Genomic DNA, 25,165 nt, shown 5'->3' on the forward strand with positions numbered 1-25,165 from the left:
GAATTAACATACTAAAAATGGCCATCTTACCAAAGTAGTCCACAGATTCAAATCACCCCCCATTAAAATCCCAACATGGTTCTTTACGGGCTTTAAAACAATAATTCTCAACTTTATATGGAAACAGAAAAAACCCATATACCTAAAGAAAATCCTGTACAAGAAAAGAATTTGCAAAGTTATCACCATCCCTGATTTTATTCTGTGCTATAGAGGTATAGTAATTAAAATCACATAAACAACAAGGCATTAGCATAAAAACAGACAGGTGGATCAATGGAATCTTATAAATAACCAGATATAAATCTACACACCTATGTACACCTAATTTTCATGAAGCCAAAAATAAAAAGTGAAAAAAAAAAAAAGAAAGCATCTTCAACAAAAGGTTCTATTATTACTGGGTGTGGATGTGTAGAAGAATGCACATAGTTCCAAATCTACCTCTGAAGGCGCAAGTCATAAACAATCCCACACCAGTTTGGAATTGTGATTAATAGGGTGGTATTTATTTAAAAGGGAATAAACTTACAAATCACCGTCCCAGACAACAGCCCTCTACGCACGCAATTAGGAAGAAGTCTAGTCGCCGGAACCAGAGCAGGAAGTAAGAAGAGAGAGGAGGGAAGTGGCCGCTTTTTTTAAAGGGAAAGATACCACGCCCCAATGGGCTGGTATCTTGGCGGCTATTGGCTGGAGGAGCGGAAGGACCTCCTGCAACACCTCCCCCTTTTATTTAAGTAAGAGAGTTCTAAACCTACTATGAAATTATATACAATAAGTACAAATATCCTATTCTAACTATCTTAGGTCTTATATAATAAATAGCTTGGCTAAGTCATGAGTCGAAAGTAACTACATTTATATAGTCTTCAACCCCATCGAAGATCTGAGAAGGGAAATAATGTTACCTGAGTAATTAGGAAGTGCAATCAAACAACTTCTAAAACATGCAACAAATCACAGAGACAACTAGCTACCTGGGCAATCACCCAAGGTCACGTTTGCAGCGTTGAAGCAACCAACTTTGGCTAAGGCCTAACATAACTGACACACCATTTTCAAAGGCAAGAAACTTGTCAAAACTATCTTACCCTGTCTTGGCAGGATATGACAGTCCTGTTTTTTCCATTCACAGATACTCTGTATTTCTGTCAGTGGTTGAGGTATGGGCATTTCTTTACCCAAAGGCCAGTTCAGCCAAGAAGAAAGGCTCCAGGTGGAGTGTCTTTGGTGCTCAACATTCTCTCGGGAATAGAGCGGTGTTGCCAGGAGCAATTGTGTCTCACTACCACAAAACTCTGAGTTAGATTAAAGGCCATTTTCTACAGCTCTTTGAAGAGGTTGAAGATTATCTATCTATACTGAGTATAATCTCTATGTGTCTAAAGAACCTGATTAGTCTAATTATAAATGACAAACTTAGAATACTATTGATCTATATAATTCTCAATACCTATCTAACTTAAAGACTAAGACAATAAACAACTGTGAAACAAATGAGGACAATGACCTCCAAATATAAACAATGTACAAATATACATTGCAGTATGGTAAATGTATATCAATACACAAGCAATATGTAAATATCTTAATCAGAGGTAGAAATGTACACTGCAATATGGTAAATATATACAATATATATCAATACAATATATGTCAATACATAAAAAATGTTTTTAAACAGAGGTAGAAACATGCATGCATACAATAGTCAATATAATTTCACTTTGTATCAATATTTAAGAATCGATACCAATACATTTGTCTCAAAACAATAACTCACAAGTACCAACAAGTACCAATCTGTTATCCCTCTTTTTTTTTTTCAAATGATCCCTGAGCTTATTATAAAATTCCTTCCCCAACCCTCAACCATATACCAATTTATAATCAACCCCTAAATGATGTCCCTAAACCCAAGGGCAAACTTTACTGGGAGAGGGGACGTCGTCCTCTAGAGTTACTTCCAGCTGTCATGGGGGCGACGTTCTTTCTGGGGGATCCTGTGAAAGTAAAATGATGGTTAAATTTCAAGATCGATGTCTTTTAAAATTGCAAAGAGTCTCTGAGTATTTTGTGCAGGTCTGGCCAGAATGTTGTATAAGAGGTGCACCATTTCAGCTAACCAAGTTGGGATTGTCTTGTGCAGCTGGTACCCAAAACAGGTCTTGTAGTAGCGCTATCAGTATCATGACATCATATCTACCAGGTGGAGTCGTTGTTATGGGGCCCCATCTTCTTCCTGGAAACTTTAAATGTCACTTCAGGAAAAACTCATTGTTCATTGTGAAAAACTTAAACATTAATCATATAGACACACACACACACACACACATATATATATATATATATATTCAATGAAAGGAATGATAGATATATTCAATGAAAAGTATGATAGATATGAAGAAAAGCAAAGATGTTTTCTAAACTCATATTTCTTTCTGTCCCCTATCATGGCTCTTGACATGAGACAGAAACTCCAGAAACTCTGGGTTTTTCTCTTACCAACAGGCTTGGAATTGGAGAGGGACTGAGCCAGAGTCCAACTTCAAAACCAGCTCTATAAATTTAGAAATATGGTTTAGTATATTTTACTTACACAACTTATTCAGTTTTCTTGATAGTTCCTATTGGTCAGGTATTTTTCCATCTGTCAGTATCCAAACATCCAGGATCCCTTGAATTTTTCAAAGATGAGTGTTTTCCTGTGGAGATAAGAACAGAACCCTGCCCCCATTCTATATGTTTTTCTTACCCCCTGTAGGAATATCATCATTGTGGATGAGTTGTCATTTCTCCTTTCCAAGAGGTTTCTCCTCTTCAAATCGAACCTTTATTAATTTTGATGGTATCCACAATTTTTCTTCTCCTGTGGAAACAAGAGCAAAACCCCTTCCCCAACGTAGCACATCTCCTGGCTTCCATTGAGAGGTCAGCACATCTTTGAAATAAATTGGTTGATTTAGTTCAGCAGACTTTTCCATTATCCAATGTCTTTCTGCTGCTGTCGTTCCTTTCTCATTAGCGTTAAGAAAATTCAAGGTCAATAAAGCATTATGTAATCTATTTCTGGGAGTATTTTCGGTCCCTTTCTGTTTGTTCAGCATATCCTTTATAGTACGATTTGATCTTTCTATAACTGCCTGACCTGTGGGATTATGTGGTATACCTGTAATGTGTTTTATATTATAATAAGCAAAAAAGCGTTTCATTTTCTTAGATACATATGCTGGACCATTGTCTGTCTTTATTTGTGCAGGTATTCCCATGATGGCCATAACTTCCAATAGATGTGTGATTACTGAATCAGCCTTTTCTGAGCTCAGGGCAGTAGCCCATTGAAAACCTGAATATGTGTCTATGGTGTGGTGTACATATTTTAATTTACCAAATTCCATAAAGTGGAACACATCCATCTGCCAGATTTCATTTCTCTTAGTACCCTTTGGGTTACTCCCTGCAGGCAACGGTGTTTGATTATAGAAGGAACAAGTAGGACATCTCTTTATAATGTCCTTAGCTTGTTGCCATGTAATGGAAAATTCTTTCTTTAGGCCTTTACTATTGACATGATGCTTCTTATGAAATTCTGAGGCCTGCAACACGCTTCCAATCAATAATTGATCAATCTCAGCGTTGCCTTGTGCTAGAGGACCAGGCAGACCTGTATGGGACCGGATGTGTGTTATGTACATCGGACAAAGCCTGTTCCTGATTATGTCTTGTACCTGGATAAACAATGAGGTCAACTCTGTGTCATCTGGTATAAATTCAGCAGTTTCAATATGCAAGATAACTCTTTCTGCATATTGTGAATCTGTAACTATATTAAGAGGTTCTTTAAAATCCCTTAGCACCATAAGAATGGCATATAATTCTGCCTTCTGGACAGAATTATAAGGGCTTTGTTCCACCTTACTCAATTCATCTGACTTATAACCTGCTTTCCCTGATTTATTTGCATCAGTATAGAATGTACGGGCTCCAGTTATTGGAGCATCACGTACAATTCTAGGAAGAATCCAAGAAGTTCTCTTTATGAGGTTAAGTCTACCACTTTTGGGATAGTTGCTATTAATTTCTCCCAAAAAATTAGCACAAGCTCTTTGCCATGGTTCATTGTCTTCCCATAACTTTTTTATTTCTTCAGTAGTAAAAGGCACTATAATTTCTGCTGGGTCTATACCTGCTAGTTGACGAAGTCTCAGTTTACCCTTTATAATTAATTCAGAGACTTTTTCCACATAAGTTTTTAATTTTTTACTTGGTTTATTAGGTATAAATATCCACTCTAAAATAATATCTTCCCTCTGCATTAGAATCCCTGTAGGAGAAATTCTGGAAGGCAATATGACTAGGATGCAGCTAAGATTTGGGTTCACCCTATCCACATGTGCCTCCTGTAATTTTTCCTCAATCATTGTCAGTTCCTTTTCTGCTTCAGCTGTCAGTTTTCTTGGACTATTCAAATCTTTATCACCATCTAAGGTTTTGTTTAAATGAACTATTAGATCAGGTGTTATCCCAACAGCTGGTCGTAGACTGGAAATGTCTCCTAACAATCTTTGGAAATCATTAAGAGTCTTTAACCTGTCTCGCCTAATTTGTGCCTTTTGCGTTTTAATTTTCTCTAGCCCTATTCTGTAACCTAGGTAATTAATAGAATTTCCTCTTTGAATCTTTTCAGGGGCAATTTGTAATCCCCACCTAGGCAAGATTTTCTTTACTTCTTCAAACATCCTTTCTAAAGTATCTTTATTTGAATCAGATAACAAGATGTCATCCATGTAATGGTAAATTATGGATTTGGGGAATTGTTTACGAATTATTTCCAATGGCTTATTTACAAAATATTGGCACAATGTAGGACTATTGAGCATACCCTGTGGGAGGATAGTCCATTGATATCTCCTATTAGGCTGAGAATTATTATAAGTAGGCACTGTGAAGGCAAATTTTTCTCTATCCTTTTCTTGTAACGGTATGGTGAAAAAACAATCTTTCAAATCAATAACTATAAGAGGCCATCCTTTTGGTAATAGAGAAGGCAAAGGAATTCCAGATTGTAGTGGGCCCATAGGTTGAATTACCTTGTTGACAGCTCTTAAATCTGTCACCATTCTCCATTTACTGGATTTCTTTTTTACAACAAACACAGGAGAATTCCAAGGGCTGGTTGATTCTTCAATATGTTGAGCATCTAGTTGCTCTTGCACCAGCTGTTCCAATGCCTGTAATTTATCTTCAGCTAGAGGCCACTGTTTGATCCATATTGGCTTCTCAGTTAGCCATTTTAAAGGTAGGGCTGTTGGTACCTCTAAAGGTTTGGTATTTGCTGTATGTTCTTGTACAGCCTGAATGGTTGGTGACCTTTTCCCATAATACCTCATCATATCCTTCCCAGAATTATGAGTTCCTGGAACTACAGGAATGTTAATCTGGGTATTCCATTGCTGTAGCAGGTCGCGGCCCCATAAATTTATTGCGATATTCGCAATATATGGCCTTAGTCTTCCTATTTGCCCTTCAGGCCCTATGCATTCAACCCATCTTGTGCTTTGTTTTACACGAGATAGGGTTCCAATTCCCAGGAACTGAACATCTACCTCTTGAAGAGGCCAATTCGGATGCCAAGATTCTGGAGTAATGATACTTACATCCACACCTGTGTCTAATAAGCCTTCAATAAAAGTGCCATTTATACAGACTCTTAGCTTTGGTCTTTGATCATTAATAGAAGTCTGCCAAAATATACGTTTACTCTGTCCTACTGGGTTTTTTGACTCATCCTCCATGTGTAATTCATCATTTAGACCAGTAATATTTTTTACAGCAGAAATTGGAGCTTTTAATTTTCTTGGTGAGGCACGTTCTCTACTGTGACTGGGAATGACTGGGCCACTGTTGGCTTGGGGGCCTGCGAGAGGCCCCTCAAGGAGTTTCCCGACTGTATCGGGTTGCCTTGTCTGTCTGTTGTTGACCTGCATTCGTTGGACCAGTGTCAGCCTTTACCGCATCTCCTACATATACCTGAAGGCCGAGGTCTCCTATTTTTGTCATTCCCAGAAGGGATATTATTCCTAGAAATCCTTTGCCTGCAATCCCTTTTCAGATGTCCTAATTTACCACAATTAAAACACCTGGCAGTTTGATGTCTCCTCATTGCTTTGGAAATCGCTTCTCCTACCCAAGATTCATCATTATAGCTAAACGTCTCGACATTCATTGTATGCTGAATCCATTCATCCATAGGTGCTGATCTAAACTTTAAAGGCCCAATTATCTTTTTGAATTCTATGTTTGCATTCTCAAAAGCTAGAGATTCAAGAAGTAGTCGTCTAGCTTCTGGGTCTGTTTCCCCTATGTCCAGAGCCTTAATTAATCTTTGCAAAAAGTCAATAAAGGGTTCTCTCTGTCCCTGCCTAATTCTGGTATATGATTCAACCCTTTTTGCTGGATCTTGTAGCCTATTCCAAGCATTTAAAGCTGCTTGGTGACATAAACACAGTACTTCATCATCATAAAGAGCTTGGACCTGTGGGTCAGCATATTCTCCTACACCAAGAATTTGATCTTGGGAAACCTCCACACCTTTTGCTCTTCCTTGCTGTTCCATATGTTTGGATTCTTCTCTGAAATAGATTCCAAACATCAAGGAAGGTCCATTATCTAAGACTGCAGACACTAACTGATGGAAATCATGGGGGGTAGCTCTAGCATTAGAAGCCCAAGTCCTTATCATTTCCTTAACATATGCAGAGTGCAAGCCAAAGGTAACAATTGCCTGCTTAATTTCTTTTAGATCATTCATTGCTATTGGCATCCATCTAGCTTCTCTGACTCCCTTTGAGCCTTTACAAGTTGACGCTTTGTCAGAATGAATTACAGGGTATGTCGCTAAAACCCTGGGTAAGCCAGATCTAATAGCTGGTGGTGGCATTGTATCCTGTCCTTGTGCCTTCTTACTCTGTTCACCAGCTCCAATAATTTCTTCAATCATTTCAAGTCTTTTTATCATTGTCTCTCTTAAATCCTGAATCTCCTGAGCTACATGTGTTTCTAGTGATTTCACTGAGGTATCAATTTTTTGGTCCCCATTCTGCACCTGTGATTTCAAAGCTTTTGAATCCTGAATCTCCTGACCTGTATTAGTTTCTGGTAAAGATTGTATGGTTCTTAGGACCATATTTTTCCTAAATAATAGAATATTCAAAAGAATACTGAAACCTAGTAACCAGTAAATTAAGTTATCTCCATAGTCGTATAAACCTTGCATGAAAAAACCCATTGTTTTGGTAGTCAAAATAGTAAAATTCATGTTGGAAACGAAAACTGCCATATTACCTATTATCCAGCAGGTGGCGCTGTTCCCAAGTCGCGACGAAAACGGGGTCCTGTTTCAGTGTCCGCCTAGTATTTGTTAAAAACTGGGAAATGCAAGTTGCTCAACAAAGTAAATGTAATTAAATCAATTCCGTACACGGAACCATAAACCCAGAATCCAGGGGTAGAGAAGAGTAACCCGGAAGCCGTTTATGCCTCCACGTGACAGAGTCGTCCCAAGGGGTTGCAGCTTTCCGCAACCGGTAACCGCGTGCTCTAGTTCGCTCCGCTTAAGAGCTGCGCTTGCAAGGGAGATTTGAAAACGATTCGGAAAAGAGCAAACCACCTGGGCAGAGACTACGCGGGCCTGTGGAATTTAAATCCATGTAGCGAGGCAAATGATAGGCTGCGTGGGGACTTGAAGTCAATCTGAGGTGTCTAAAGGGAAAATACAAAGAACTGCAGCAAGAAAAGCCACTGCGTGATGATTTATGTTAAACTGCTGGCTCCACGCACAAGGCACAGGCCGCAAGGCACAGGCCGCAAGGCACAGGCCGTGGCCGAACTGGCGGCCGGCAGCCGAGCGGGGGAAGGAGGGGTCCTAAAACCAAACGTTGGGTGCCAGATGAAGGTGCAAGTCATAAACAATCCCACACCAGTTTGGAATTGTGATTAATAGGGTGGTATTTATTTAAAAGGGAATAAACTTACAAATCACCGTCCCAGACAACAGCCCTCTACGCACGCAATTAGGAAGAAGTCTAGTCGCAGGAACCAGAGCAGGAAGTAAAAAGAGAGAGGAGGGAAGTGGCCGCTTTTTTTAAAGGGAAAGATACCACGCCCCAATGGGCTGGTATCTTGGCGGCTATTGGCTGGAGGAGCGGAAGGACCTCCCGCAACATACCTCCCTTACCAAACCTCAAGTCCAAGTGTATGAAAGTCCTCAACATAAATCCAGATACACCAAACTTGATAGTAGAGAAAGTGGGAAATTGTGAATACATTAACACAATTAATAAATAGACTACATGAAATTGAAAAGTTTCTGTAAGGCAAGGTATTCCATCAATAGGACAAAATGCCAGCCTACAGAGTGGTAAAAATTCTTGACAAACCCCATAAGATAAAGGGTTGATTTCCATAACATATGAAGAAATCAAAAAATAGATAAGAAACCAAATAATCCAATTAAAAGTGGGGTACAGATCTAAATATAATTCTTAACAAAACAATCTCAAATGGATGAGCAACACATAAGAAGATGCTCAAGATCGTTAGCCATCAGGAAAATGCAAATCAAAACAACTCTGAGGTATAATCTTATACCTCTCAGAATGACTAAGATAAAAAAAAATACAAGGGACAGTGCTATAGAAGATGTAGAGCAAGAAGGACACTCCTCCAGTTTTGGTGGAATGCATCCTTGTACAAATAGTTTGGAAGTCAGTGTGACAGTTTCTCAGGAAACTGGTCATCAATCTATCACAAGACCCATTATATCACTTTTGGACATATACCCAAAGTATGCTCAATCATACCACAAGGATATTTGCTCAACTTTGCTTATAGCAGCTTATATGTAATAACCAGAACCTTGAAATAAGCTAGCTGTCCCTTAATGAAGGAATTAATAAAGAAATTTACAATGGAGTATTAGTCAATTGTTTTTTATAAAAAGAAGTAAACCAGGAAAATAATCATCCTAAGTGATGTAAACCAGACCCAGGAAAACAAACATGGTATGTCTTCATTTATAAGTGGTTATTTGATGTAAAATAAAGGATAACTATGCATCTTGCTTTCTCTGTGTCTGGCTTCCTCTGTGTCAACTGCAGACTGACTTTTTCCCAAAATTCTCCTATTCTGGTTGCCCCACCTATACTTCCTGCTTGGCTACTGGCCAAACAGCATTTTATTAAAATACAAGTAACAAATCCATACAGGTAACAGGATCATTGTCCCATAGCAAGTTTTTTGGTCTATCAAGTCTCGGTTCTTGTTTATCTAAGCAGTATTGGGTATTGGTTCCATCTTGGGAAGTGGGCTTTTCTCCAAGTTGTACATTGGTTGATTACTCCAAACAAGTTATATGTCACAATTGAACTAACTTATCTTTCAGGCAGGGTACCATGTAGATCTAGTGCTTTGTGTTTAGTTTGGTGTTTGTAATTCTTCTTTAGAAACATCCAGAGAACCTTCATGTACTAAAGATTCTAACACATAGGAGTGAAGGCTCTACGGAGGAATCAGCTCAAATTCTCCATGTTGAATAAACTATGTAGATTTTGGTTTCAGCAATAGGACTTTAATGCCTGTTTGTAGGAAGCAACGAATAGTTTTTGTAATAGCCTGGGTTGTTTGAAGGTGATTGTAATTCTCAGGCACAACCACACCAATCATAACAGCAGGCCACACTAGTCAGGAAAAGAGAAAACATCTGCTGCTCCAAAGGTCAAGTTAGCCTTCAGAAGACCAGCACTGACCATGGATAAAGACTCACTCATAGATCAGAGGGAATTTGAGCAGCCAGAAACCCAAGCCACATAGCCCAGAAGGTCAAAGAAGAAACAGAAGCCAAGGAACAAAACAACCATCCAACAAAAAAAAGCTCAAATATAAGCATTTAGACCTATAATCATCCCAAAATGTCAGTGTAAGAATATAATAAACAACAGCCATGGTAATACGACAATACCAAAGTCCAGATATCCTACGACATCAAGATCTGGATATTTCAACACCAATGAAGCTCAAGAAAAAGAAGGTTAAAAACAACATTATGAAGATTTCAGAGGTCCTTAAGAGTAAATCAAACAAAAATGAATAAAAAACTGGAGCAAATTAATAAATCCCTTAAAGAGTACAAAGAAAGCAAAGAAAAACCAAACGAATAGGTGAAGGAAACTATTTAAGACCTGAAAATTGAAAGAGAATCAATAAAGAAAACACAAAGTGAAGAATTTTTATAAATGACAATCCAGGTAAATGAACAGGATTTATAGTTGGAAGTATGACACAGAATACAAGAGATTGAAGAGAAAAATTGAAGGTATTTGAAGATAATATAGAACAAATAAGTTTATTGATCAAAGAACATGTTAAATCTAAAAAGTTACTGACACAAAGCATCAAGGAAATCTGGAACACTGTGATAAGATCAAATCTAAGATGAGTGAAATAGAAGAAGGAGAAGAATCTCAGTTCATAAATCCATATAATGTATTTATTAATATCATTGAAGAAAAATTTCCTAACCTGAAGAAGGACATGCCTATAAAGGTACAAGAAACTTACTGAACAACAAGTATATTAGATCATAAAAGAAAGTCCACACATCACATAATAATCAAGACACTAAACATACATAACAATGTATTAAAAGCTTTAAGGGTAAAAGTTCAAGTAGCATATAAAGGCAAACCTACTAAAATTACACCCAAATTACATGAGAGATTATGAGAACCAGCAGCACCTGGACAGATGTCTTGTAAATTCTAAGAGGCCAGAGATACTATATACTAGCCCAGACTACTATACCCAGTAAAACTTTCAATTACCATAGATAGAGAAAACAAGATATTCAATGATACAGTCAAATCAGTAACATCCACAAAACCAACACCTGGAAGGAAAAGTCTAATCCAAGGAAGTTAACTACACCCATGAAACCTATGAAACCACAGGTAACACACACACACACATACACACACACACTACTACTACAATTACTACTACTACTAAGACCAAAACCAAAACAGAAATTGATGTCATTGTTCATTAATCTCTCTCAGTATTGATAGACTTAATTTAACAATAAAAAGATAAAAGCGAATGAAATGGATATAAAAATAGGACCCATTTTTCTGCTGCATACAAGAAACACACATAAAAATCAAAGACAAGCATTACTTCATAGTAAATGGTTGGGAAAAATATTTTTAAGTAAATGTAAGAAACAAGATGGTATAGCTATTTTAATATCTACTAAATTAGGTTTTAAACCAAAATTAGTTAAAAGAGATGGAGAAAGACAGTTCATACTCATAAACAAAAAAGTATTTCAATTCTTAACCTCTATGCCTTAAATGCCAGGGCACTTAAGCTTGCAAAAGAAACATTACTAAAAGTTAAATTACACATTGAATTTCACACATTAATAGTGGAAGAGTTCGAAATCTCACTCTCACCAATGAACGGGTCATTCAGACAAAAACTAAAAAAGAGAAATAATGGAACTAAGAAAGGCCATGAAACATATGGACCTAACAGACATTCCACCCAAGCACAAAAGAATATATCTTCTTCTCAGCATCTCATGTAACCTTCTCAAAAATTTAACATTTATTAGTCACAAATCCAGTCTTGAGAGATACAGGACATTTGATATCACAATGCATTTTGAAATAATCACCTCTATCCTATTAGAACACCATGGATTAAAGCTGGAAATCAAAACAAAACAAAACAAAACAAAACAAAAAACAAACAAACAAAAAAAAAAAAACAAAAAAAACCCAAAAATCAAAAACAACAGAAAACCTACAAACTCATGAATACTTAACAACTCCATATTGATGAACACTGTGTCAAGGCAGACAGAAAGGGAAAGACCATTAAAGCCTTCCTAGAAAAAAAAATGAATGCAAAACAGACCCCAAATTTATGGAGTACAAGGAGAGTGGAGCTGAGAGGAAAGTTCATAGTGTTCATTGCCTTCATGAAGAAATTGCAGAGATCTCATTCTAGTACCTTAATAGCATATCTGAAAGCTCTATAATAAAAAGAATCAAACTCATCCAAGAGGAGTAGATAGCAGAAATAAACTAACTGAGGGCTAAAATCAATATAATAGAAACAAAAGAACAATAAAAGTAATCAAGGAAACAAATGGCTGGTCTTTGAGAAAATCAACAACTAGAGATACCCTTATCCAAATTAACTAAAAAACCCAGAGAGAATATCCAAATTAAGAAAATCAAAAAGGGTAACATAACAACAGACAACAAAGAAATCTGAACATGTAGACCATATTTCAAAAACCTATACTGCATAAAATAGCAAAATATAAAACAAATGAACAAATTTCCTAGATAGTTAAGAAAGTTGAATGAAGAGCCAATAAAGAGTTAAAATAGACCTATAATGCCTAAGTAAATAGAAGCAGTCATTTTAAGTCTCTGAACTGAAAAAAAAAATGTGCAAGGCCAAAAATTTTTAGTGCACAATTCTATGAGAAATTTAAAGAAGACGTAGTATCAGTACTCTTAAAAGTGTACCACAAAGTAGAAACAGAAGGATCATTGCCAAATTCATTTTACGAGTCCATAGTCACCCCAGTAGCAAAACCACAGAAAAATTCAACAAAAAAACAGAATTACAGACCAATTTCCCTCATGAATATTGATGCAGAATATACTCAGTAAAATACTGGCAAACCAAATTTAAGTACACATCAAAAATTTATATACCAAGATTAAGTAGACTTCAACCCAGAAATGCAGGAATAGTTCAAACTAAAAAAAATCTATCAATGTAATCTACCATATAAACAAACTGAAAGGACAAAACATTATAATTATCACATTAGATGCTGAAAAATCCTTTAACAAAATCCAATACCCATTCATGATAAAAGTCTTGGAAGGTCAGGAATACAAGGGACATGCATAAACATAGTAAAGGCATTTCATAGAAAGTCTATAGCTAACATTAAATACTGTGAGAAACTTAAAGCAATTTTACTAAAATAAGGATCAAGACAAGACTTTGCACTTTCTTCATATCTATTCAATATAGCACTTGAAGTTCTACCTAGAACAAGAAAACAGCTAAATGATATCTAGAGTAAACAAATTTTAAAAAAGGATTTCAAAGGATCATTAATTGCAGATGATATAATAGTATGCGTAAGAGATCCCAAAATATCTACCAGGGAACTCCTATAGCTGATAAACACTTTCAGAGATGTGGCAGTTTACAAGATTAACTAAAAGAAAAAAAAAGATTAGTATTTATCATTTGTGACTATGCAAATCGAAATCAGGAAAACAACACCCTTCATAATAATCACAATTAATATAACATATCTTGTGGTAACTCTGACCAAACAAATGAAACACCTGTGTGATGATAACAAGTCTTTGAGAAGTAAATTGAAGAAGAATCAGAAGATGCAAAAATCTCCCATGTTCATGAATTGGTAAAATTAAAAGAGGAAGAACATACATCTTACCAAAAGCAATCTACAGAGTCAAAGACATTTCCATCAAAATTCTAATACAATTATTTTTAGATAATACTCAGCTTCGTATGGAAAAACAAAAAACCCTGGGTAGCTAACAATTTTTTTACAATAAAAGATCTTCCAGAGGTATCACCAGCTCTGATTTCAATCTCTACCACAGAGCTATAGTCATAAAAACTTAATGGTATTGACATGAATACAGACAAGTGGATCAATGTAATCAAATCTGTTGAAGACCAGCCTCAACAAAATTCATTAATTCCAGGGTAGAAACATGAGGATTAGAATTATTAAGCAAAAGGAACAGGGATATGAGATATACTTCACTCCGAAAGGGAGGATGTTCGCAACGGACTTCATTAACATGATATACTGAATAGACTTTAATTCTACCACCTTTGGTCCAGGTTGAGCAGATCCACCTCTATACCCAAAATACTAGTTAGTCACACCCTATGTACAGGCACTTTGAAAATAAAATGACCATTTCTCAGAAAATTGGGAATTGATCTATCTCAAGATACAGCTAGGCCAGGCGGTGGTGGCGCACGCCTTTGATTCCAGCACTTGGGAGGCAGAGGCAGGCGGATCTCTGTGAGTTCGAGACCAGCCTGGTCTACAAGAGCTAGTTCCAGGACAGGCTCCAAAACCACAGAGAAACCCTGTCTCGAAAAACAAACAAACAAAAAAAAAACCCACCAAACAAAAAAAGATACAGCTATTCCACTCTTGGCATATACCCAAAGAACTCTTCCATGGATACTTGTTCAACTATGTTCATAGCAGCTTTCTTGATAATAAACATAACTGGAGACAACCAAGATGTATATTTGCATAAGGGGTATTAAGTAGCTGCTAAAAGCAATGACATTATTAAATTTGTAGTTAAATCTATGGAACTTGAAAAAATCATCCAGAGTAAATTAACCTAGACACAGAAAGAAACACATGTTATGTACTCACTTATAAGTGGATAGTAGCTGTAAAATCAAACATAATCATGCAAAGGTCCACAGACTCAGGAAGGTTAAGTAACAACAAGCAGGGCCAAAGTGGGGCTGCAATGCCCTCCCTGGGAAGGTGAAATAGATTTTTTCTGTTGGGCTGGAGGCAGGTGGGGGTTGGTTGGGAACAGGATGGATCAATTGGAGGAAAGAACAAATACTGGGAGAAAAGACTAAAGGGGGGCATTTAGGGGAAAGGTGGAAATGGTACAACGGAAACTCCATGGAATTTATGATAGTAACCCTAACAAAGACTCTTAGGAATGGGGAAAAGGAGCCTGAAAGCCGCCTTTTACAACCAGGCAAATCCTGACAGAGTGGAGACATTGAGACACCATCTCAGCCACAATATGTTTGGCCTACTGTTCGACCTGCCTGCAGAGTGTTCTGGGAAAGAAGCTGAGCAGAATTCTCATAAAAAAAGGAAAGACTTCACGCAGCAACTGATGAGATCACATGCAGAGTCCCACAGTAAAACATTACACTGAGCTTGAAGAGTTCAGCAGGAAAGGGGAAAGGAAGCCGTGGAGGAATCTGAGAGCTCAGGGACACTATGAGAATAGGGACCATAAAATCAACTGGCAGGGACTCAGTGGGGCTTGAAGAGATCAGTGAGCCTATAAAGGTCTAATCTCAGTCCTCTGCATATTTATTATGGCTGAGTAACTTTGTGTTCCTATGGAATTCCAAATAGTGAGGGTGGGGGCAGTTCTGACTCTTTTCCCACTTGTGGAACCCTTTTCTTCCTACTTGCTTTCCTCATCCATATGATGTAATGGCATATGCCAAGTTTTATAATAGTATGTTATACTGCGTTTGGTTGATGTACCTGGGAGGCCTGGTCTTTTCTAATGAAAGACAAAGGAGTCTGAATCTGCAAGATAGGGGAGGTGGAGGAAAAGACTGGGAATCGGAAGGAGGGAAAACTGTGGATGGTATGGGATGTAAGAATGTATGAAAGAAGAATAATATAAGAAAAAGAGGAACTAATATTGTAAAAATGACCATCTTATTAAAATCATCATTTAGATTCTAACTAAACCCTATCAAAATTCCAGGGCTGCTTTTTGCAGATATTAAAAAAACATACTAAAATTTATATAAAAGCATGGTATGAAAGGTGAAGGACAGACAAACAGATCTGAGTAAATGAATGTGTTAGACAGTAAAACATCCTATTTCTAGTTGTTTTACAGAGACGTAGTTATCAAAATAGCATGGCCTAGCACAAAGACTGACAGGTATATTAATACAACAGAATTGTAGACTCAGATATAATTTCATATAACTCCTACTATCTGATTTTTGACAAAGACACCAAAAATATACATTGGAGAAAGGGCAGCATCTTCAGCAAATAGGGCATTGAAACTCATTTGAATTAAATATAATGGAAGGGGAAATGATGTGTCTTTTATTTTTAATCAGAAAACCTACAGCTATATGGCAATCTTATTATTTTTAGGGCAGTTCAAAATGTCAAGTCTCCACCCAGGGTCAAGAGACATCACTCACCATCCATTCTTTTCACCAGCTACCACAGTCCTTCAATTTAAATTCTTGCCTTTTATAAGCTTCCTAGAATGAGAAAGTGACCTACCCTAAATGACCTTCAAATTGTCTACTGCTAATATCTATCTCTCTAACAATTTGATGTACAGAGTGGACACTGCTGATGTACAGACAAGGTTGTGAATCTCATTTAATGTAAAATCCCACTTATATTTCAAAGGACATACTTCTCTAAAACCTAAAAGAGACTAGTCTAAGGCAAAATGTGGCTAGAAAAGCAACATGCTTAAGGATATAAGGATATTGAAGGAGTAGCTACCTCTATTGTATTTGTCAGTATCTATCACCTAATGTTCCATTCATTAGAAAGTTGAAATCAGTTAGTTACCTGCCTTCTTCATTTATTATTTTTTTTCTTTAGAAAGCATGATTATCTACCTTCATCTTATTTTGTCTCTTCACTGAAACTGAAGAGACAAGAACTTTGATGGTCTCATACCTTCAAAGTTCTCTCTCCCCCCAATATTTCTATTTCCCTTTTTGCTTATCATTCCCAATCTTTTCCTTCAATTCCTCATTTAAACCTAGTAAGTGTCCATCAATTTCCCCATGTGTCTCTTTTTTTCAATTGCTTTATTTTTCGTTATGAGGTTGAAAACCAGGATAGTCCTCTGTGATTCTCCTAACAAGTAAAGTTGTATGTAAATATTTTTCTGCACCTCAGATATAATTAACCCATCACATTTTCTTGCTCTCTGTCTTAGATTTCTTGGTAAGTTCTGTTGGAACCTGCAAGCTATTAGCCCCATCCCACCACCAAACTTTCCTATCCTCCTGCAACCTTGCTTGAACCCTGAAACAGAGCTTTCTACAATACTGAGAGGATTAAGAGACAAGTGAACAGCCATGTGGCAAGACACCCTACTCTCTAGGATCTCCATGGTGGGAAAAAACCCTGGGCCCCTTCCCCAACTGGCTTCTCTAGTCAGCCAGCAAGAGAGTTTCCTGCAGGTAGGCTGCCCCAATACTCACCTCCATACACCAGATCCTGCAAGCTACTAGGCCCATCCTGCACACAAACTCATATATCCTCCTGGAACCTTGGTAGAACTCTAAAACATATCTTGCTACAACACAGAGGGGACCAAGAATGACGACCAGGAGAGCAAACCAGGAGAGAAGACAAAGACAACAGGCTTAGAGAGACTTCAGTGGCTCCCTGAGACACAGAAATTGACAGTACAGAAACGACAAAGAACAATTCCCAAAGGTTCAAACAGCCATTGCAAGGATTTGACCAAGACACCAAGATTCTGCCAGTACTTGAAGGAAGAGATGGGTAGGTACCAATGCAAAAATTCATGCAAGAACTTAAAAACATGATAACACCAGAACCCACTGGTCACACAACTGGGAGACTTGACCATTCTAACCCAGAAGAAGCAGAAGAAAATGACCTTAATCATAAATTTATGAAGATGATGGAGACTGTTGTAGGGAGAGGCTGCTTGTCCATCCCGGCCACTCAGCTAGCTTAGCCCTGAATTAACCACAAAAATTGTATTAATTAAAACACTGCTTGTCCCATTTGCTCTAGCCTCTTATTGGCTAACTCTCACATCTTGATTTAACCAATTTCTATTAATTTGTATATTTCCACATGGCTGTGGCTTACCAGGAAAGATTTAGCATGTCTGACTCTGGTTGGCTCCATGGATGCTCTCTCTCTCTCTCTCTCTCTCTCTCTCTCTCTCTCTCTCTCTCTCTCTCCTTCTCTATCTCTCTCTTTTTCTCTGCCTTTCTTCCTCCCAGCATTCAGTTCTCCACATACCTAAGTTCTTCCCTATCAGGCCAAAGCAATTTCTTTATTCATTAAGCAATAGAAGCAACACACAAACAGAAGGACCTCCTATACCATTTCCCCTTTTCTGTTTAAACAAAAAGGAAGGCTTTAATTTTAACATAGTAAAATTACATATATCAAAACAATTATCAAGCAAGAATTACAGTTACAATATAATATAATATAACCCTGACATTGGACATTTTATTTGTTACCCTGTCAGGTCTAGTAAGTACATTGTTACCCCCATTGTAAAGCAACCCTATTTTATCAATTTCTCTCAAACCATCTTTCTGTATCTCTGGAAATTTCTGTTGGTCATTTCTCTCTCCCTCCCTCTTCTCTCACTTTCTCTCTCTCAATCTCTCTATTTGTGTGTTTGGGTAGAACTTTAGAAATATTCTATAGTACTTGAATTCCATATCATTGTTTTTCAAATGGTCTATAGTGCTTTAAGTCTCTCCATTTTCCATCCTGTACCCTTTCTATTTGTGTGTTTGGGTAGAACTTTAGAAATATTCTATAGTACTTGATTTCCATATCATTGTTTTTCAGATGGTATATAGTTCTTTAAGTCTCTCCATTTTCCATCCTGTACCCTTCCTTCTCTCCCACTATTTAATTCTCCCTACTCTAATATTTCCCCTAAACACTCTTATACCTCTGAATTTTATCTCTCCTTTCTTAAAAGACAACTTTTACAATCCCTTACTAATACCTTGATCTCAATGGTTATTCATATACTTATATGGAGACTCAAATGAGAATCAAGAGACTCCCATATTGATACATTTCTTTAGCTTTCTAAGTCTTAGAATCTGTTTATCTACTTTAAAAATGGAGTGTTTCAGTTTGGTAGAAATAAGAATAAAACATTCCATTCTTTTCTCTGGCTTTTGAGTTTTTCTTTCCCATACTCTACAATGTTCTCTGAACACTGAAGAGGATTTTATATGTCTGAGAAAGTTATTTGATGTATAACTGAATGCTGAATTACTCTGTCAAAACAACAAATCACTTATTCTCAGCAGTGTAATTAGTTATGAATCTCTACAATAACTACTGTCTAGTGCTGAAAAGCTTTCCTGCTAAGACTATGACTACAATAAACATTGGAATTTGACTCAACAGCATTATGATTTGTAACAGTGTTTTATTTCTCAGATATGCTGGATACTCTTCTTCAAATCCATTAGTTATAATTTCTATTGTGCATACAGATATATCTATAAATTTGTGAGTACGTGTGGTTTTGCATAATTTAATCTTATTAAACTGTACCTGCTTTCTACTTCAGGAAGGATCAACTAATCTTAATATTCAGTAATTAAAAAGTTATGGAGACCTAATATAAGATGAAAAACATTTGTGTCGATTATTTCACCAAAAAGTTATGTTGGTTATAGCAAGACGAATGATGGTTATTAAGTTATTTGGTGCTGTAGTCCTGCTATTCTCTCAGAGCTCTCCCATTTCCTCATCCTTGGGATGCGCTTCATGATTTCTGTACACAACCACTTGATTGAAGTGATCATAAGAGACAAGTGAGAAATGTTAACCTACCCCATCTGCCTCTGGAAGAGTCACTACTTTTCTTATAGACTATGCCATAGCTTCCTTCCCTCAATCAGCATCACACAATTAATAGAAGGCTCCATGCCAGGCAAATGTCCCATAGTCACCGAAAACATTTTTATAGTCATTAAATTTATATTTTTATAAAAGAATGTAGGTACTGCTTTGATATAATCAATCTATATTTGATTGTACTTGATTCCTGCTCCACAAGAAGACTTAAGTTTTAATACCCAGAACTATAAGCCTGAACAACATCCATAGCTGAGGAGATTATAGTCCCTAGGGATGAATTTACACTTGCTTAGCTAATTCATCATGGATCCAAGGTGCTTTCTAATTATTTGTCTATACTCATAAACCTATGCTATTCTAAGAATTAATAAAAACAACTTTCTCTTTTAGGGAAATCATAGTGAATTTAAAGTAGAAGTAATCATCATGGGAAAAGGATAGAAATTATTTAAGAGCTGGAAAATAAAGCAAAGGTCTGTGAAATGTTATTTTATGGGCATTCCATACACAAAGCAGTTATGATCTCACAACAACAGTGCTTGTCTGAAAAAGACAAACACAAGACAAAGCAAGTTCACAAACAATATATTATAGATCTGAGAAAAAGTCAAGAGGCTCTACTCCTCCATTCTATAGTATTACTGATGAGTTCACGGAAGAAAGTCATTTTTTTATTTTTTATTACTTTATAAACAATACCAATCCAAATTTCCACTTCCTTCCCTCCTCACACTTCACTCGTGTTCCCCAACACCCCCTCCAGTCCTGAGAGCAAGGTATCCTGCCTTGTGGGAAGCCCAAGGTCCTTAGGATCCCAAAAAGCCAACAGCAGAGACAAATCCCAGTGCCATTATCATTGGCTTCTCAGTCTGCCCTAATTCTCAGCCACATTCAGATGGTCCAGTTTGATGCCATGCTCATTCAGTCCCAGGACAGGGGGATTGGGTGAGCTCCCCATTAGCTCAGGCACACTGTCTCAGTGGGTGGTCCTGACTTCCTTGCTCATATTCTTTCTCCTTTCCCTCTTCAACTGGACCTTGGGAGCTCAGTCCAGTGCTCCGAAGTTGGTCTTTGTCTCTATCTCCTTCTGTTTCAGGATGAAGGTTCTATGGTGATATTCAAGATAGTCATAAGTCTAACTACGGGACAAGGCCAGTTCAGGCACCCTCTCCTCTACTGCCCAGGGTCGTAGCTGGGGTCATACCTGAGGACTCTTGGGAACCCCTCCAGAGCCAACCAACCCACTCCCCCAAGCTCTCCCCAACCCCCCTCCTCTTCTCCCCTCTCTCTCCCCCTATCCCCTTCCCCCATCTCACCCCACTCCCATGCTCCCAACTTTTGCCTGGAGATTTTGTCTGATTCCAATTTCCAGGAGGATCTATATATGTTTTACTCTGGGTTCACCTTATTACTTAGCTTCTCTAGGATCACTAACTACAAGCTCAATGTCTTTTGTTTATGGCTAGAATACACTAATGAGTGAGTACATACCATATTCATATTTTTAGGTCTGGGTGATAAGGCAGTTGAACATGTCCTTAAGCATTTTTTTTTGCCCTTTGAAATTCTTCTCTTGAGAACTATCTGTTCAGTTCAGTACCCCATTTTTAATTCAGTTATTTAGAATTTTAATGTCTAGTTTCTTGAGTTCTTTATATATTTTGGAGATCAATCCTTTGTCTGATGTGGAGTGGGTGATGATCTTTTCTCATTCAGTAGGTTACCTTTTTGTCTTAATGACTATGTCCTTTGCTTTACAGAAGCTTCTCAGTTTCAGGAGGTCCCATTTATTTATTGTTGCTCTTATTGTCTGTACTACTGGGGTTATACATAGGAAGTGGTCTCCTGTGCCCATTTATTACAGGATACTTCCCACTTGATCTTCTATCATGTTCAGTGTGGTCAGATGTATATTGAGGTCTTTAATCCATTTGGACATGAGTTTTGTGCATGGTGATAGATATGGATGTATTTTCATTCTTCTACAGGTTGACATCCAGTTATGCCAGCATCATTTGTTAAGGATGCTTTCTTTCTTCCATTGTATAATTTTAGCTTCTTTGTCAAAAATCAGGTGTTCTATAGATTCAATGCAATCCCTATCAAAATTCCAAGAAAATTCTTCACAGACTTTGAGAGAAAAATAATCAACTTTATACGGAAAAGCAAAAAACCAGGATAGCCAAAACAATCCTATACAATAAAGGAACTTCTGGAGGCATTGCCATCCCTAACATCAATAGACAAAGATACATACCAACACAAATTATTCATTTTTTTAATTTATTTTTTATTCTTTTTTAATTAATATTTCCACCTGCTCCCCATTTCCCATTTCCCTCCCCTCCTCCCAAATATTGCCCCCTCCCCACACTCCCCTCCCCCTATCCCCACTCCTCTTCTCCTCCCCCCACACCATTCCGCCTCCCTCTCGATAAGGAAGAGCAGTCCAAATTCTCTGCCCTGTGGGAAGACGAACATCTTCTATCTACGTCCAGGAAGGTGAGCGTCTAAACAGGTTAAGCTCCCACAAAGCCAGTTCATGTAGTAGGATGGAAACCTAGTGCCATTGTCCTTGGCTTCTCATCAGCCTTCATTGTCCGCCATGCACAGAGAGTCCAGTTTCAACCCATGCTTATTCAGTCCCAGACGAGCTGGCCTTGGTGGGCTCCCAATAAATCAGTTCCACTGTCACAGTGGGTGGGTGCATCCCTCGTGGTCCTGATTTCCTTGCTCATGTTCTCCCTCCTTCTGCTCCTCATTTGGACCTTAAGAGCTCAGACCGTTGCTCCAAATTGAGTCTCTGTCTCTACCTCGATCCATCGCCAGATGAAGGTTCTAAGGTGATATGTAAGATATTCATCAGTATAGGATAGGGTCATTTCAGGTTCCCTCTCCTCAGTTGCCCAAGGTACCAGCTGGGGACATCTCCCTGGACACCTGCGAACCCCTCTAGAGTCAAGTCTCTTGCCAACCCTAAGATGGCTCCCTTAGTTAGGATATATACTTCGCTGCTCCCATATCCACCCTTCCTATATCCCAACCATCCCAATCCCCCAAGCTCCTCCCATCCTCCCCTTCTCATGTTTCTCACCCCATTTCCCCTTTGCCCCTTGCCACCTCACCCGCAAGTTCCCAGTTTTTGCCTGGCAATCTTGTCTACTTCCCCTCTCCAGGCGGATGACTATATGATTTTCTTTGGGTTCACTTTCTTATTTAGCTTCTCTAGGATGACAAATTATATGCTCAATGTCCTTTATTTATGGCTAGAAACCGATTATGAGTGAGTACATCCCATGTTCCTCTTTTTGGGTCTGGGATACCTCACTCAGGATAGTGTTTTCTATTTCCATCCATTTGCACGCAAAATTCGAGAAGTCATTGTTTTTTACCGCTGATTAGTACTCTAATATGTATATATTCCACACTTTCTTCATCCATTCCTCCATTGAAAGGCATCTAGGTTGTTTCCAGGTTTTGGCTATTACAAACAATGCTGCTATGAACATAGTTGAACAGATACTTTTGTCATTTGATGGGGCATCTCTTGGGTATATTCCCAATATTGGTATTACTGGATCTTGGGGTAGGTTGATCCCAAATTTCCTGAGAAATCACCACACTGATTTCCAAAGTGGTTGCACAAGTTTGCATTCCCACCAGCAATGAATGAGTGTGCCCCTTTCTCCACAACCTCTCCAGCAAAGGCTATCATTGGTGTTTATGATTTTAGCCATTCTGACAGGTGTAAGATGGTATCTCAAAGTTGTTTTAATTTGCATTTCCCTTATTACTAAGGAGGTTGAGCATGACCTTAAGTGTCTTTTGGCCATTTTCATTTCTTCTGTTGAGAATTCTCTGTTCAGTTCAGTGCCCCATTTTTAATTGGGTTAATTAGCATTTTAAAGTCTAGTTTCTTGAGTTCTTTATATATTTTGGAGATCAGACCTTTGTCTGTTGCAGGATTGGTGAAGATCTTCCCCCAGTCAGTGGGTTGTCTTTTTGTTTTAGTGACAGTGTCCTTTGCTTTACAGAAGCTACTCAGTTTCAGGAGGTCCCATTTATTCAATGTTGTCCTTAATGTCTGTGCTGCTGGGGATAAATGTAGGAAGTGATCTCCTGTTGTAGAGTACTTCCCACTTTTTCTTCTATTAGGTTCAGTGTGTTCAGACTAATATTGAGGTCTTTAATCCATTTGGACTTGAGTTTTGTGCATGGTGATAGATATGGATCTATTTTCATTCTTCTACAGGTTGACAACCAGTTCTGCCAGCACCATTTGTTGAAGATGCTCTCTTTTTTTCCATTGAATACTTTTAGCTCTTTTATCAAAAATTAGTTGTTCATATGTTTGTGGGTTAAAATCAGGGTCTTCTACTCGGTTCCATTGATCGACTTCTCTGTTTTTATGCCAATACCAAGCTGTTTTCAATACTGAAGCTCTGTAATAGAGTTTGAGGTCAGGGATGGTAATGCCTCCAGACGATCCTTTATTATATAAGATTGTTTTGGCTATCCTGGGTTTTTTGTTTCTCCATATAAAGTTGATTATTGTCCTCTCAAGATCTGTGAAGAATTTTGATGGGATTTTAATGGGGATTGCATTGAATCTATAAATTGCCCTTGGTAGAATTGCCATTTTTACTATGTTGATCCTCCCAATTCAAGAGCAAGGGAGATCCTTCCATTTTCTGGTATCCTCCTCAATTTCTTTCTTCAAAGACTTAAAGTTCTTGTCAAATAGATCCTTCACTTCCTTGGTTAGAGTTACCCCAAGATATTTTATGCTATTTGTGGCTATCGTGAAGGGTGATGCTTCTCTGATTTCCCTCTCTGCTTCCTTATCCTTTGTGTATAGGAGGGCAACTGATTTTTTGGAATTGATCTTGTATCCTGCAACGCTACTAAAGGTGTTTATCAGCTGAAGGAGTTCTTTGCTGGAGTTTTTGGGGTCGCTTATGTACACTATCATATCATCTGCAAATAATGAAAGTTTAACTTCTTCCTTTCCAATTTGAATCCCTTTGATCCCTTTATGTTGTCTTATTGATATTGCTAGAATTTCAAGCACTATATTAAAGAGGTATGGAGAAAGTGGACAACCTTGTCGTGTTCCTGATTTTAGTGGAATAGCTTTGAGTTTCTCTCCATTTAATTTGATGTTAGCTGATGGCTTGCTATAAATAGCTTTAATTATACTTAGGTACAACCCTTGTATTCCTAATCTCTCTAAGACCTTTATCATAAAGGGATGTTGAATTTTGTCAAATGCTTTTTCAGCATCTAATGAAATGATCATATGTTTTTTTTTTCTTTCAGTTTATTTATATGATGGATTACATTGATAGATTTTCGTGGTTGAACCAGCCCTGCATTTCTGGGATGAAGCCTACTTGATCATAATGGATAATTTTTCTAATGTGTTCTTGGATACAGTTTGCCAGTATTTTATTGAGTATTTTTGTGTCGATGTTCATGAGTGAGATTGGCCTGTAGTTCTCTTTCTTGGTTGTGTCTTTGTGTGGTTTTGGTATCAGAGTAACTGCAGCTTCATAAAAGGAATTTGGCAATGACTTCTCTGTTTCTATATTGTGAAATACATTAAGGAGTATAGGTATTAGGTCTTCTTGGAAGTTCTGGTAGAAT

The sequence above is a fragment of the Chionomys nivalis genome, chromosome 5 (assembly GCF_950005125.1).
Source record: "Chionomys nivalis chromosome 5, mChiNiv1.1, whole genome shotgun sequence".
NCBI classification, from domain to species: Eukaryota; Metazoa; Chordata; class Mammalia; order Rodentia; family Cricetidae; genus Chionomys; species Chionomys nivalis.